We start from the raw sequence: 17,458 nt of genomic DNA, 5'->3' as shown, positions 1-17,458 counted from the left end.
GGCAATTTGATCTCTAGTTCCTCTGCCTCTTTGAAACCCTGCCTATACATCTGGTAGTTCTCGATCCACATACTGCTGGAGCCTAGCTTGTAGGATTTTAAGCATAACCTTAGTAGCATGTGAAATGAGTGCAATGGTGCAATAGTTTGAACATTCTTTGGCATTGCCTTTCTTTGGAATTGGAATGTAAACTGACCTTTTCCAATCCTGTGGCCACTGCTGAGTTTTCCAAATTTGCTAACAAATTAAGTGTAGCACTTTCACTGCATCGTCTTTTAAGATTTTGAATAGCTCAGCTAGAATACTATCTCTTCCACTAGCTTTGTTGTTGCTCAGATTTCCTAAGGCCCATTTGATTTCACATTCTAGGATGTCTGGCTCAAGGTCAGTGACCACCCCATCAGGGATGTTAAACCCGTTCTTGTATAGTTCTTCTGTGTAATTTTGCCACCTCTTCTTAATATCTTCTGCCTCTGTTAGGTCCCTGCCACTTTGGTCCTTTATCATGCCCATCTTTGCATGAAACGTTCCCTTCTTATCTCCAATTTTGTTGAAGAGATCTCTGGTCCCCTCTATTCTATTGTTTTCTTCTATTTTTTTGCACTGTTCATCTAAGAATGTATTATCTCTTCTAGCTATTCTCTGGAATTCTGCATTCAACTGGGTGTATCTTTCTTTTTCTCCCTTGCCTTTCACTTCCCTTCTTTCCTCAGCTATTTGCAAAGTTTCCTCAGACAGCAATTTTGCTTTCTTGCCCTTTTTTTTCTTTGGGATGGTTTTAGTTGCTACCTCTTGTACAATGTTGTGAACCTCCATCCATAGTTCTTCAGGCATTCTGTCTATCAGATCTAATTCCTTAAATCTATTTGTCACCTCTACTGTACATTCATCAGGGATATGTTCATACCCGAGTAGCCTGGGGCTTTTCCCTACTTTCTTCAATTTAAGCCTAAATTTTGCAAGGAGAAGCTCATGATCTGAACCACAGTCAGCTCTTAGTCTTGTTTTTACTGACTGTATAGAGCTTCTCCATCTTTGGCTGCAGAGCACAGTCAATCTGATTTCTGTGTTGACCATCTGGTGATGTCCATGTGTAGAGTTATCTCTTGGATTGTTGGAAAAGAGTGTTTGCCATGACCATCATATTATCTTGTTGGACATTTAGGAAAAACTAAAAGAAGCTTCTACAGAATTAGCAACTTATTTTTTCTTCAGGGTGAGTAACAGCTTTCTAAAATTAGATTTTACTCATTCTAAATATAAAAATAAATAAATATAAAGCTGTTTTATATTATTACACAATCATATTTCCTGTGCATTTTTATATCTACATATTCTTCTTTCATTGAGAATTGATGTCTGTTGTGAAGGCCAATATGATCCACCCTACTGCAGTCAACCATTAGCTGCATGCCAACCAAGCTCAAGATGGTCAATCCATGTCTTCATGAACAGGATATCCTTTCAATCATAGGCAGATCCTCCAGTCCTCCTCTCTTTATTAGACAAAGCAGGCAATTAGCTCTTATGAGCTAAAAAGACAGCATTATGGCTAGGGCAGGGTTCTACAACAAAGAGCCATTTGGACCAGTTTCCCACAGAAAACAATGGGAGCCAGTAAGTTAACAACCAGTGTGACTGGGTGGACATGACCAACTCAACATCACTCACTACCACCCAGTCACATGACAACCCCCCAGCCACACCTATCCAGTCAGTCATTAGGGCAGAGAATTGATTGTTAAATTATTTGCCCATTACCCTTCCCCTCTCAGCCACCTCTTGCCACACTCAGCCTCGGATGCGTTGTTCACCTTTCTCTCTCTCTCTGTCTCTCTCTCTGTGTGTGTGTCACTGTCTCTCTGTGCGTGTGTCACTATCTCTCTCTCTCTCTCTCTTTCGTTCTCTCTTTTTCTTTCTTTCTCTCTCTATGTCTCTTTCTCTCTCTCTTTCTCTCTCTATGTCTCTCCCCTGAACTGGTACTGGATGGTGGGAATCTGATGTCCGGAGGCCGACGAGCAGCACACCAATAATCAGCTGGTCGGCAGAGAGCCAAACACCAGCTGGCCAGTGGGACATCACAACATTGTTGGCCTCCCAGTTCTGCAAGAAAAGCAACTGACATCTGGGAGGTCCCCGTCTCCCCCATTGTGAAGCACACTAAATTTCACTGTACTGTGCAAGGGCTGGCTGAGGAGCAAGCCTGAGCTGCAGCGGCTTCCCCAAAGACGACCCTCCTCCTCCTCATGCAACCCTTAGCCAGCTGCAGTGGGGCCGGGAGACCCTCAAGTGAGCGGCCAGGTGCAGTGAAGGCATGTGGGGCAGGAAGGTTGAATGGCTGATGGGCAAGCCTCTTTGGCAAGGGCTCTCCGGCTTTCTCCGAGCCTGACCCCCAGGGTGGGCATGCAAAGTTTGGCAGGGCCAGCCCACTTTCCCACTGCCCTGAGCTTCTTTACTCCTACATCAGAGCAATGCTGCTGGTGGCATTGATTGAAAAGCGTCCAGGAGGCAAAAGTCCCCCGTGCGAGGTTTAAAGCCATGGCTGGCTGCTGCAGGCCCAGCCCCCTTTCCATTGCTCGCAATACCCAGCAAGAGATGCATCAGCCTTAGATCCATCTTTGGTCAGACTTTACAGGCTGCCACAGTGGAAACGGGAGAGTAGTGAAGGGAGTAAATCATAACAACATTCTTTCACATGAGATCAAGGTTGGGCTGCTGGCACCTGGAGGGGAGTGAATGAAATTTGGCAGCAGGTGAGACAGGGGATTAATTGGGCCATGTGATCTGAATGTCACTGGACAGGGCAAAGTGTGAGTTTTAGTTGGGTGGGGGGAAATGCAGGACTTCAGACTCAGATTTTCTGCCGATGTGCCAATATGACTTTTCTAATAAAATCTTACTTTGGTGGACTTTGTCTCAGAGTTCTGAATTGCAATGAACAGTTAGCTAGAACACTGATATTAAACCAAATATTTTTAGCAGCTTCCCGCAGAGTGATGCTGCTGTCCAGGGTCCTGAGCTCCAGGCACACCCTGATCTACTGGGGAGTGCAAAGACTCAGGGAAGATGGAGCAAAGAATGGCTATCCCCGAGGGAGCCACCAGGTCCATTTCAGAGGATGTTTGTGGAGCCATCTGCTGTCGGAGGCAGTGGTCGCCAAAGCTGTAGCAGTGGAGGCCGCTGTGGCAGTCTGAACAGACCGGCCCAGTCCTGATAGGTGACTGAACTGGATCAGCAGACCCAATAAGATTGGAATCTGCAGCGATGACCCAAGTGCCTCCAGGGATGTTAGGATATCCTGAACGCGTAACAACCTTCAAGTGGAGGACAACAAAGACCCTGGAGCTCAGCGAGTCCAGGGAATGGGGACTCCAACCATCTTCATGAAGCCAGTTGCTTGCTAGGCTACCTGAGATATTTGGCCAGCTGAGTGTGGGGCCTGCTGCCCAAACTCTCCCACACTTGATCCAGCCAGGTTATAGCCTAGCCAGCCTACGTTCCACTTTCCAGGGCAAGGGAGCATGGTGGTTCAAAGTGGGACTTCAGCTTCATTTCACTCAGCCCTGAGCGGACCATGATTCAGCCTTCCCCCTCGAATCTGATCCATCAGTGCGGCAGCCCAGCAGGGTGCAGCGGTTGGCCAACAACCTGGGCCCCTGGGGCACATGAGCCCGGACAACTGGGGAGGAACAATGGGGTTACCGAGGCCCACCCGTCCTATTCCACCAGCAATTCCCCGGACTGCCACCAGTTGATCAAATCTCTCAGGATGGGCATTCTACCCAGGCCAGGGGTGGATTCAATGCCAGTGGATGTTGCCTCTGGCCCAACTATCAATTTCGCTGGCCACAGCAGCACCGCCCTACCACCATTCCTGGCTACCTTAGACAGCACCCCAGGGAAGCTAGTTTACTTTCTAAATCGTATCTGGGCCCACATCAATCGTTATGGAGCTCAAGTCTGATAGGAGATTATCTTGGCCATTGCAGACAATATGAGGGAGGGGGAAGCAGCAACTCCATGACAAAGGAGCACCCGAGTTAGAAGATGCGGACAATTTTGTGCAGTCACTAAGGGCCCAATTCGAGGACACAGCCAACCAAGAGGAAGTTGAAGCGGAAATCAAGGGATTGACGCAGCATGCCGGCTCCCCAAGGAGTTTGTGTGGGAGTTTAGAAGTGTAGCCAGCAAACTATGGGACTGAACTGAACAACTCTTCATCCACTATTTTAAAGAGGCCCTGGATCAGGATCATAGGCAAGCATGTGCCTACAGGGGTGTACCAGATCCAAGACTGGTATTGGATGGCGGTGACTATGGACTGAAGAGATTCACCTTCAATGAAGATCCATGCCAGAAAAGGCCCCCAAATGACCATTGGGATGTCAAGTTGCCACTAAGCAGGCAGTCAAGATGGGACCGGCAGCCATGCCCATCATGCCTTGCTTCAGATATGGTCAACTGAGCCACTGAGCCTCTGAATGCCTTGCACCAGCTCAGGTCCCTCAGGCACGAATGCCAGTGGCTGCAAAATTGAGAACTCCCAGAAAGCGTAAGACAAAGGCAAATTCATTCAGCAAGCCACTGTACCAGGAGGGGGGAACTCCGGTTCCAGAGGCCGCTGACACCAGCAGAAGTGGCGTGGAGGACCCAATGGTAAGTGAAGCCATCCATCCCTTTGCCATAAAGTCTCCCATAGTAGTAACCAGGACAGGTGCTGATGGGGACCTACAGGTGATAATAGACCCTGGTTGTACCAGGTGCTTGATCAACTCCCAAACCATGCAGGATCTAGGGACAGAAATGAGAACTTTAAGCCGCCCCATCCGGTTTGAGCAGATGGATGGATCACTAGTAGGTGGCACACCTGCAACCTTAGTCACCAAACCTGTAAGACTGGAAATGGGTAACCACTGGAAAATCATATGATTCGTGGTTGCCCTCAAAATGACTGAGTCACTCATCCTCGGTCTGTCCTGGCTAGATAAGTGGGCCCCGACCATCACATGGGAAGATGGCTATCAGAAGCTAAAAGTGGGCATCAGACCACTGCCTCACCCTCCCGCAAACTGGCCCCCAGCCAAAGAGAAGGAGTAGCCTCTGCCACGGAGGCGCTCCCCAGCTGCCTGAGAATACCCAAAGAGTACAGAGATTTAGCAGGAGTTTTCAGAGAAGACAAAGGCAATGTGCTGTCCCCACATCGACCCACAGACTGCGCAACAGAATTTGTGCCAGGGGCAAAGCTGCCTAAGCCAAAAATGTATTCTATGACCCCTAAAGAGATGGGCGAATTGAGGAAATACATTGATGCAAGCTTAGCAAGAGGATTTATCCAGCCTGCTAAATCTAAGGTCGCAGTCCCCATACTTTTTAAAGAGTAAAAAGTCGGGGGAGTGCTTTGCGTTGACTTCCACAAAAAAAATGCTGTGTGCATGGAAAACATCTATCCCCTCCCCCTCATGAAGGACAGGCTCAACCACCTGCCAAAGGGAAAGGTGTTTACCAAGCTAATCCTCAGAGAAGCCTACTACCGTTTGCAGATCAAGGAGGGTGATTAATGGAAAACACCATTCAATTGCCCATTAGGGAGCTTCCAGTTTAAAGTCATGCCTTTTCAACTACAGGAAGCCTCTGCAGTATTCATGTCAACTCATTAACAAGGTGCTGCATAAGTACCTATACAAAGGAGTTCTAGTGTATTTTGCGATACTTATCTTTAGTGAAACTATGGAGGAACCCGTCAAACTAGTATGGCAAGTTTTGAGAAAACTCCTAGCCGCTAAGTTTTATGCTGAGCTGTCAAAATGCGAGTTCCACAAGACTATCTAGACTACCTAGGCTATCGAGTGTCAAACGGGGTTGACACTTGGGGTTGAAATGAAACCAGGAAAAGTTAAGGCAGTACAGGACTGGCAGCCCCCTCACACCCACAAGCATCTTCAAAGCTTCTTAGGCTTTGCAAATTTTTACTGGCAGTTCATTCCCGTACTCCTTGAGATAGCTCTGCCACTTACAGAACTATTAAAGATGATGGGTATCAGTCAAAAGCCCCGCCAAACCAATCCTTAAACTGGACCATTGACTGTCAACAGGCATTTGAAAAGTTAAATGGACTATCGTGTTTCCCCGAAACTAAGACCACTCCGGATAATAAGCCCAAATGGGTTTTTCAGTGCATGCGATAAAATAAACACCCCCAAAAATAAGCCCCCCACCAACTACTTACATGTGTGCACAGCCAGTCCCATTTCCTCTGGTTGCTTGCCATGCAAAAAACAGGAGATGAGGAGGCGAGGCCGGGGGGGAGGGGGGCAAGGGGGAGAACATGCCTTCCCTTCCCTGTTGTGTCCCGCCACCGCCACTGCCTCACACAGCAGGACTCTGCAAGACTAGTTATGCCATTGCACGCACGAACAGCAGCACCGCCACGAGCTTCATCATACAGGCACAGCTAGTGTCCTGCCATTCGCGGCTGCGCCAATATGTCAAACCTCGTGGCAGTGCTGCCATTCGTGTGTGCATTGGCACAAGTCTTGCAGAGTCCTGCTCCACGAGGCGGCAGCGCAGTCTCACAAAGTTTCATTTCTGACAAGTGGGGCAGGGTAGAAGTGAGGCATGTGGAGCAAGACATGACTCCCCTTGCTGTCTCTTCTCGCCCCCTCGCTGGGCATGGAAGGGCTCCTGCCCCTTGCTTAGCTATCCGCCCCCTTTAGGGATGCAATTGGGAAGGGGCAGGTGGGGAGGGCGAGTAGCGGGATGCAAGTCTTACCTTTCAAACTCTGTCGCGTTCATTACTGTTGTGTCCAGGAAACACATTATAAAAAAAACTTTATTGAACTCACGAGAAACAAGGAACACGACGGAGCTTGAAAGATAAGGCACATGTCCAACTTCTCGTCCTTATTTCGGGGTTCAAAAAAAAAATTTCGAGGAAACACGGTATTTTCCAAGGAACCAATCCTAGGACACCCTGACTCCAAACAGCCATTTGTGCTGCAGGCCAATGCCAATGATGTCGCAGTCATCGCAGTGCTTCTACAAGAAAATCCTCAGGGCCAACTGCAGCCTTGCGCCTAGATGTCTGAAAAACTCACAAAAAACGGCGATGGGCCATATGGGAGAAAGCAGACGTGGAGGACGTTTCATTTCAAAAATGAAAACAGACCTGGAGGACTATGTGAAAAGCTGCTCCACTTGTGCGGCCATGAAAACAAGACCAGAAAAAAACCCTGGTTTACTCCAACCGGTAGCTGACCACAGCCAGCCCTGGGAGATCGCCATGGATTTTATAGTTGAACTACCCAAGAGTGGAGGGAACACTGTCATTTGGACAATGATAGATCTATTATCTAAGCAAGCTCATTTCATCGCTTGCTCCAGATTACCCTCAAGATAAAAAACTGGTGCAAATGTTCATCAAGCATATCTATAGACTGCATGGAGTGCCTCGCCATTTCTGACCACAGAGTCCAATTCACAGCAAAGTTCTGGAAGGAGTTCCTACTATCCATTGGATCCTCTCAAGGACTGAGCTTGGCTTTTCATCCAAAAACCAATGGAGCTGTGGAACGAGTGACAGCAATGTTGGAGCAGTACCTGAGACATTATGTGGATTATCAACAAGACAATTCCAATCTGATTTGCTACCGTTTGAGGAAGAAGCATACAACAACACGGTCTACAGCAGCACTGGGCTAACCCCTTTCCAAATCACTAGTGGAATGGACCTTGCCCATGCCTGAGTTACCCAGAGAGCCTCCATCCTCAATGACCCTAATCAAATGAATGGACTTGTAAGGAGGACTTCCAGGGTGATGTCACGGTCTTGCAATCCATGAAACGGAGCTCCGTCTTCTCAGGTCGAATTTCTGCGCTTGGAAGCTGGTAACGGCGAGAGCTGACCTTGGAGAGGTTGTTTCTGTAGAGGGGAAATTCCCAGGGTAACTGTCAGCCTCTGCTTCTATATTGATTGATTGCTACGGCTGCAATTGTAACTGGGGAGGGGGGAGCTGTCTTGGTTGTTGGGAGGGGAGAAGAGAGTTGGTGGAGATTTCTGGTAACATGGAGTAAATTGGAGAAACTTTTCCTCAGCGTTTTCTCTGCAGCTGGGAGGCGTGCTGATAACCACTCAAGGTCAACCGTCCGGGCATACCAGAAGGATGGGACCAGCTCAAGCTGAACCCCACATGACCCCCTGGGGGAATGTGGATTGGATAATCCTGACTGGACCCTTGTGGGGGAGGGTTTTGGGGATGTTTCCTATATGTGATTTTGGTGCCTATTGCCTCAGACCTTGCTTTTCTTTGATTGCATTCAGTTCATACTAAGTAAAAGTATCTTTTTCTATGAAAATGGAGTCGGGCGTTTTCTTTCTTGAGTACTGAAAGGAGGCATTCCTGACATTAAGCAAGGTTTGAGCATAACAGCCATCCTGGAAAACTACCATGGGGGCTGAGCAAATGATGTCTGAATAAGACAGCGACCAGGAGGACATGGGGGCTGCTGGTTCTGCTATCCCCCAGTCACGCCCCAGCTGGGAAGCATCAGAGTGGATGGCTGATTTACAACTTGAGGAAAAGCTGAAGAGCGCCAAATGGTCACTGGGCGTGAGGAGGTTGCTGCATCTGGAGAAGCCCCACCCCCAATGGAATAATAACTACCAGACGCAGAGGCACAGAGGCTGCTTGGCAGGAATAGCAAAAAGAAGACCACCTGCTCACCCAGGCTTTACAACTACCGAGAGAGGCTTGTGAGAGTCGAAGAGCCTGTGAAAGGTATGGATTACCTGCCCAGGGGTTGCCTGCTGGCGGAGGGTGATGAACGCCTCCGGGGTGAAATTGAGGCTTCTGCTTGCTTAGAGGAGAGAGCCAAAGCCCGGGAAGAGACAGCCCAGGCCTCAGTGGCTACAGCGATCCAGGGACCCCCTACTGGGCAGGCATTGCCACAAAGGCGGAAGAAGCCCAAAATCCCCATGCTGTCAGTAAAATACAGGGGAGATTCAAAAGGAATGGGATTCTTCTTAACCCAACTATGGAACCATATGCAAGACTTGGGGGAAGATTTCCCCTCAGATGCTGCACACGAGGTGCATCACAGGGCCCTGGAAGGGGTGGCAGCTGAGTGGATGGTGGGACCATAATGAAGATTCCCCTTTGATGAGAAATTATGACCTGTTTATGGCAGCCCTCAGAGCGCGCTTTGAGGACCCATTAGCTGAGCGAAGGGTGAGGATCAGAATGAAATCCATTCACCAGGGGCGGAGATCAGTGGCAGAGTACACCAGGAGTTCCGCGAGCTGGTGCACTACATGAGAGGGTGGTCAGAAGTAGCCCTGCTGGAAAGCTATAAGAATGGCCTCAATGAGGATGTTTACAAGGATTGCTACTCCCGAGGGGCCCCTCAGGATCTGAAAAGTTGGCATGTGCTGGCTGCTGAATGGAGATTGATTTGGTCAGAGATCGCTACCACAGAGGTTGCACCTGGAGCAAACCTCACCCCATAAGGGGGCTCTGAAGGCCACTGGGGGACCCGCGGGCTCCAAGCCAAAGTCCACTGCGTGTTTCAGATGTGGAAAGGAGGGGCACCGAGTGGCTGATTGTTTCACTAAGCCTGGACCCAAAGTGACCCCTGGTGGAGGGAAGAGAGCTGACAAACCACCCACCAAACCCTGCGAGACCACCCTAAAAGGATAGAAGTCTTTGAGTTTGCTCCCCTGAAACAGGGTGAGTTGGGAACTCTGACCCATGCTGATGACAGTGAATCTGAAAATGATTCTGAAGAGGACCTCCTGGTAAGTCAGGGTGGAGGACCCAAGACCATCCCAGAATTAGTAGATGGAATTAAAGGTCCCATCTACCGGGGCCCACGGGAAGATGCTATCCCTTCTAGATTCGGGGTTCACAAGGTGTGTCATCAGCCCTGAGATCGTGTAAAAGATGGGTCTAAGACTAAGAACGATGAAAAGACCCATAGCATTCTGTCAGCTAGACAGGTCGGTAGTGGGGGAGCAGCACATTTTTTTAACCGAACCAGTTGAAATGAGCATGGGTGATCACCAAGAAACTCTGAACTTTATTGTGGCCCCTGGCATGGAATGAACCCTCCTGCTTCGACTGACCTGGCTTCAAAAATGAAACCCGCACGTAAATTGGAAGACAGGGAGCTGCGCATCCACTATAACCAGCAAGGGAAGAGAATGGGGAGCCCCTATTGCATGGTCAAAGCAGTGAGGGAGTTGGCGGCGGCAGCCGCAATAGAACAGGGGGAGAAAAAGATCCCAAAAGAGTACTGAGACCTCTGGGAGGTGTTTAGTGAGAAGGCGTCAGATGTGCTGCCTCCCACATCGGCCTATAGACTGTAGTATAGAAATCCTTCCGGGGGTAAAGCTCCCTAAACCAAATATCTACCCCATGACCCCCCAGGAGTTGGGGGAGCTACAAGACTTTATTGATAAAAACCGTGGCTTCATCCAACTGGCTAGGCCGCGAGTAGCCGCCCTGGTGCTATTCTGGGAAAAGAAGAGTCTTTTCGTCTGGTGGTTGACTATAAGAACCTAAATGCCATTTGTGTAGAAAATGTACACCCACTGCCCCTCATGAAAGACATGCTAGCCCACCTGGCCAAACGGAACATTTTTACTAAACTGGACTTGCGGGAGGCTTATTATAGAGTTTGGATTAAGGAAGTTGACAATGGAAATTTGCTTTCAATTGCCCGGTGGAATGTTACCAGTTTACGATGCTCCCCTTTGGGTTGTAAGGGGCCCCAACAGTGTTCATGCAACTGATCAACAAAGTACTGCTTGAGTACCTTTACAAAGGGGTCCTGGTTTACATAGATGACATTCTTATTTACGCCAGGACCATGGACGACCACGTAAAACTGATGAGATCTGTCCTGAAAAAACTTAGAGCCGCTGAGCTGTATGCTAAAGTTGTCAAAATGCGAATTCCACCAGACTAAAATTGACTATCTGGGGTACCGTATATTGCATGAGGGGATAGAAATGGACCCAGAGAAAGTCCGGGCAGTATTGGAATGGGCGCCTCCACGTAACCACAAACAACTACAAAGCTTCCTGGGTTTTGCTAACTTCTGTTGACAGTTCATCCCCTCGTTCACAAAGATTGCCTTACCAATTACTAACCTACTGAAAACAAAAGGAGAAACAAAGCCAAAACCGTTCCAGCCTCTCGAGTAAACTATGGAATATCAGGCGGCTTTTGAAAAACTGAAATGTCTGTTTGCCGCCAAGCCGGTCCTTAAACACCCCGACATGGAGGCCCCGTTTGTTGTTCAGGCCGACACCAGCAATGTGGCCATCAGGGCAGTGTTACTTCAAGTCAATGCCGAGGGAAATTTGCAACCCTGTGCCTATACCTCCCAGAAATTATCCAAAACCGAGAGAAGATGGGCCATCTGGGAGAAGGAGGCTTTTGCAGTTCGTTGGGCACTGTTAACGTGGAGGTATTTCCTGGAAGGGGCGAAGCACCCTTCTGAGGTGTGGACTGATCACAAAAACTTAAGAGGCCTTAAAAACGCCCCGAAAGTTGTCACCTAAGTAAGTCTGCTGGGCCGAACACTTTAACTGCTTTCATTTCTCTCTGCGCTACTTTCCTGGGGGGAAGAATTTTATGGCAGATGCCTCTCGAGACTACCTCAATACAATAGTGCTCGGGCGGAAGTGATTCGTCCAATTGTCCCTTCGAAACAGCTGGCGGCCCCAGTAGTCACCCGGGCCCAAGCAAAAGGAGACCTAACCATATCCGGTGAGTTAACTGAGCAGTTGAAGGAAATGTTAAAAACTGATGAGTGGTTTTTAGCCCACTCCAATGAGTGTACAGTTTGTGAGGGTCTCACATGGGGGGGAGTGAAGTTGTATGTCCCAGGCAGCCTGAGGGGAGTGATATTAAAACACAGCCATGATGCTAAAGTCGCTGGGCATTTTGGATTCATAAAGACATTGCATCTAGTTCAATGACAATTCTGGTGGCCGGCTCTAAAGAAAGACATAGAAGCCTATGTGGCGAGCTGCCCTGTATGTGCATCAGTGAAGAAGTCTCCGGGGGAAGACTCCTGGGTTCCGGAGCGAATAATCTCAGATAGAGTTCAGTTCACCTCCCATTTCTGGAAGGAGTTCCTAGGGTTGTTAGGCTCCACCCAGGAATTAAGTTCCGCCCACCATCCTCAGACCAATTGGGCCTGTGAAAGAACTAACTCGGTATTGGAACAATACCTTAGATCAGTGGTAGTCAACCTGGTCCGTACCGCCCACTAGTGGGCATTCCAGCTTTCATGGTGGGTGGGTGGGGTTTTGTCCAATACTGAAGCACTTTCCTTTTTTTTAATTTAATTGACTTTTTAAAAAATTTTCATAGCATTATTTAAAAACATTTTCATTAGGTTTTCATAAAATTCCCTGTGACAATTTAAATGTCTGAAAATATACTATTTGTATCGCCCGCACATAAGTTTAGTTCACGTTACATAAGTGAAACTAAATGGCGCTATAGTGTGACCGCAAACAAAAGAGCCTCGTCCCAGAATAGCTCGTGCACCTCCCCCACACCACCCAGCTGTAACAGACAAGCAGAGCTGGTAGCCAGCGTCCCCCCCCAAACGCAATCCACATTGTGCGAGAGGCTTGTGTAGACGACGATACACAGTGCATTACTGTGGAACTGGTGGGCAGTTAGAAAATTTTACTACTAAGAGAGATACAAAAGTGGGTGGGTGGTAAAAAGGTTGACTACCACTGCCTTAGATGTTACAAAAATTATCAGCAAGATAACGGGGTGGACCCGCTGCCTTTCGCAGAGGTCACCTATAACAACTCCATTCACAGCAGTACTGGCTTTACCCCATTCAAGGTAGCCTCAGGCCAAGATTTTGTACCCATCCCAGAGTTGCCTCGGGAGAAACCACAAATTCTTTCATTAGCTGATTGGATTGAACAGCTACATAGTACCTGGACGGTAACACATAAGGCTCTAGACAAGGCTCACCGCACCCATAAGAAACAGGCTGATAAGAAAAGAGTCCAGGCTAGGGACTACAAAGTAGGAGATAAAATTTTCCTTTCCACCAAGTACCTACAGACTACCCAAAAGTCAAAAAAACTTGGGCCTAAATATGTGGGTCCTTTCCCTATTGTACGCATGGTAAACCCAGTTACGGTGCACTTAAAATTGCCAAAAACCTTACGGAGTATTCATCCTGTGTTTCATGTTAGCTTACTAAAACCCGAGCGTGTTTCTTCCCTCCATCCGGACCAAGAACCTCCTCCAGTACCCATACTCATCGAAGGAGAACAACATTTGGAAGTTAAAGAGATATTGGATTCTAGAAAACATCTGGGGAAGGTACAGTACTTGGTGGCCTGGAAACACTTCCCATTGGCTCAAGCTGAATGGGTGAATAAGCATGATGTTAGAGCTCCGACACAGCTGCAATTGTTTTATTCCAAATATCCTGAGAAACCTTAGTTATAGAAAGGAACAATTTTAACATGCTTGTGTGAATTCTATTTTGTCCTTTCATTCTGTTTTTTTAGGGCTAAAAAAAGTGACATGATTATAAGATATTGTATATAAATAAATAAATCTAATTGCAAATAGGGGTAAATAATCTATATTCGGAGTAATTATTTTATTTATTTATTTATTTGTTTGTTTGTTTGTTTGTTTTATCCTGTCTTCAGGACAAAGAGTCAGGAAGAAGAAAAGAGGTTGGAAACAGAATTACAGAAGTGTCGTGTCCCACTCCTCCGCTGACGGCCGGGTCAGGGAAATCCGAATCAGGCATGCCTCTGCAGCTCTGCCAAAGTCCTAGCAAAGTTCTCAAGGCAGGCAGGAGACCAGGAAGTGACTTCAGCAATATAAGGTAGTCTTTGCCTGACTCAGAGAATGCCAGAAAGCAGATCCTTTATATAGGCCATGGGGTGTGGCTCCAAGACTCAGCACTTATCCAGGCCTGCCCCTCCCTTCCTTCTGTTGACGCCGCCTATCAATTCTCCTGAAGCGAGGGTCGCTCCAGGCTCCAGCTGTTGGTAATTGACCTTCCTCAGGCTCACATGCTGTGGGGGAGGGGGAGGGGGTCTAGTTGCTCTGTTTGCCTGGGCATGGAGCCAGGGCTGGGGGCTGGAAGCACTTCTTCTTCCTCGGCCTGTCTGGGCATGGTGCCAGGGCTGGGGCCTGGAGGCATGCCAGGACATTCCTCAGCGTCTGGAAGGAGATAAGAGGGGCCCGGCTGCGGGGAAAGCGAACGAGACACAACAAGAAGACTGAAAAAGAACAACAGGAAATAATAGGGACAAGGTCAAGGACACAAACAGAACCGAATTTAAGGAAAGAAATTAGGGCCGTCAGTAAAAGGTAAATGGACGAAGAAATTAAATTAATTTTGATTAACATTAATGGTTTAAATTCTCCAGCCAAAAGGAGACAAATTCTATCTAAATTACAAAAGCACAATACAGATATTACATGCCTACAAGAAACTCATATCAAAAGACAACAAGGACATTTATTAGAAGCCTCTAAATTAGGAAAACTTCACTCAGCTCTTGCACCACAAAAAAAGAGAGTAGTTATATATATTAAAGATTGGCTACAACTGAAACAAATTTACCCTGATAAGGAAGGTAGAATTTTATTAATTGAGATAACAGGCAAAAAAGATTATATTGGCAGCTATTTATGCGCCAAATACTAGATGGGGGAATTCTATTATAAATTACATAAAAAATAATGGAATTGGAAAGTGAAAGTATTTGTTTATTGGGAGACTTTAATTTGGTTGTAGACCCAAAACAAGACTATAGATCGCGGAAGAAAAATTAAAAACAGAGGAAGATACTAGTGTCTACTTTTTTTGATATGGTGCAAGAGCTGAACTTAAAACGTATCTGGAGAGAATGAAATCCACACAAAAAAACAGTATACTTTTTATTCTAACCCACATGTTATAGATATGAAGAATAGATATGATTTGGACAGATTTGGAATTAAGTAAATATATAGATGAAGTAGAAATAGCAACTAATATATGGGCAGATCATAGTCCATTGACATTAAAATGGAAAGGAAGACCTAAACCAAGAGGAGGATGGACCATAAATCAAAAAGCTATAAAAGAAAAAAAGTATATAGAATGGATGGGAAAAGAACTGGATTCCTTCTTGAAGGAAAATTCAAATGAGGACATGATTTTACAGAACCTTTGGGACACAACCAAGGCTTATGCCAAAGGCCTAACAAATGCATACTGGGTGAGGAGAAACAGAGAAAAAAGGAAACAACAATTGGAACTACAAGAGAAATTGGAAGAATTAGAATGTAAAATGCAGACATCCCCGGATAAGAAAATTAGAGAGGAAAGAGAACTGACTAAACATAAAATAAATATTCTTTCACAGGAGGAAATGGCTCAAAAAACAACAAAGCAGATATACTTTGAACATGGCAATAAGCCAGGGAGATGGCTGGCCTATAAATTAAAAAAGGATAAGGAAAAAAGATTAATAACACAATTACAGGACAAAGAGGAGAACATTCACCATCTGTTAGAAGAAAAAAAGAGAATAGCCCAAAATTATTTTGAAACACTCTATACACAGGGGAAAGTAGAGGAGGAGGATATAAAAAAATATTTAAAAGATAAAAATCTTCCAATAGTACCAGAGGAAATGAATAAAATGTTAAATAACAGACTTACTATGTCAGAAATGAAGAAACAAAAAAATAATAAAACACCAGGACCTGATGGTATCCCCTCTGTTCTATAAGGAGATACAGGGGCTACTGGAAGTTGTTGCTCACTTTATACAATGAAGCACTAGGGCAATCTAAACTACCACAGACATGGAGGGAGGCACTGATAATACATATCCCAGAGGACTCTACAAACACACAACAAATCAGGAACTACCGGCCAATCTAACTGCTTAATGTGGACTATAAAATTTTCATAACAACAATAGCTCAAAGGGCCAAAAAAATCTTAAATGAAATTATTGATTTGGATCAAAATGGATTTTTGCCAAATAGATATATAAAAAATAATACATGGATGATCATGAACACATTAGAATATTATGAGGCCCACCCGGATAAGCAGTTGGCATTAATCTTTGTGGATGCTCAGAAAGTGTTTGACAATTTAAACTGGAACTTTCTTAACAACCAATTGGAAATTATGAATTTTGGGGAGAAATTTACAGATTTGATTAGAACAATCTATTCAAAACAATCGGCCAGGGCTTCCGGTGGCTTCCGTCTTCCCCGGAAGATGTCTGAGAACTGAGATTCTGTAAAAGCTGGTGAAACAGCGGATAACAGCTGTTAGCCAGCTTCAAAGCTTTTCTCTGGGTGAAAGAGAATAGCGAAGAGTGGCTGGAGAGCAGAAGATTGCCCCAGGGGCTCTGCTTTGTTATGCACAGTCTTGGAGGGGTGCCTGCTTAATCCAGCCCTACTCCAGACTCGGCTCGATCCTGCTAATTAGGCAGGACAAGAGGAAGACGCCCACCTCTGCTCGATTGATTCCGTTTTGAATAACTAAAAGCAGACGGGACAAATACAAGTGAGCGATTACTGGGGAAGCAAGAAGAGAGCTGACTTCTACTTCTTTTAAAAAAGGGGAAAACTTTTTCTCACTTTAATTTAGTGAAGGAAAGAATGGCATCTGAGAGGAAGTGGATTGCAAGCTGCTTGTGAGAGAAAGCGAAGTTCGTCTTTGTGGATTTTGGCTGAATAGAAGCTCTCCATAGAAGGCAAGGTGAAAGTTTTTATTTTACAACTTTAATTTGAGACTTTTTGAGACTTTTTGAGACTTTGAGATTTTACAATTCTAATTAGAGACTTTACTTAAATTAAAATGGCTTTTAAGCCACCAAAAGCTCCCATGACGAGAAGGGGGTCTAAAACTAACTTAGAAGATATGTTAAAGGAACAGAACAGAGTTTCTGAAGAGCGATTTAAAGAAATTATGAATAATATTCATGGTGTGAAGGATCAATTTAGGGAAGAAATTAAAGAGACTAATAAAAAAATTAGAGATGATTTATTGATGGTTTTTCAAGGTTTGGCAAAAAATTTGGAAGTAATGGAGGATAAAGTGGAAGTAATTAGTCAAGCAAATCAGTATTTGGATAATAAAGTCGGACAGCTCCAAAATAAAGTGGATAAAAATGAGGACCATATGGTGGTATTGCAATATAAAGCGTTGGAGAAGGCTTTGAGAATTAGGGGTCTTCAGGACCAGAAGAAAGAAGATCTTAAAAAAGTTATATCAGAAGCCTTAGCTGAAATGTTAGGAATGGACCCTTGAGAAGTTGATTTTCAAATGGATAAAGCATACAGGGTTAATTCTTGGGTAGAAAGGCAGAAAAAGCTCCCAAGAGACATTGTAATTTATTTTTTGACTTCTACAATAAGAAATCAGCTTTTGCAAGCTACATACC

At 45.8% G+C, this 17,458-nt stretch overlaps 1 protein-coding gene across 2 annotated transcripts in view; it reads right to left on the bottom strand.

Moving 5' to 3' along the window:
- RAB28 (RAB28, member RAS oncogene family) overlaps positions 1-17,458 on the bottom strand; it is a 319,728-nt gene that overhangs the window by 160,809 nt on the left and 141,461 nt on the right. The gene's annotated exons all lie outside the window — the stretch shown is intronic.

Source organism: Ahaetulla prasina, chromosome 8 (assembly GCF_028640845.1).
Source record: "Ahaetulla prasina isolate Xishuangbanna chromosome 8, ASM2864084v1, whole genome shotgun sequence".
NCBI classification, from domain to species: Eukaryota; Metazoa; Chordata; class Lepidosauria; order Squamata; family Colubridae; genus Ahaetulla; species Ahaetulla prasina.
This window is presented reverse-complemented; position numbering and strand designations above follow the sequence as displayed.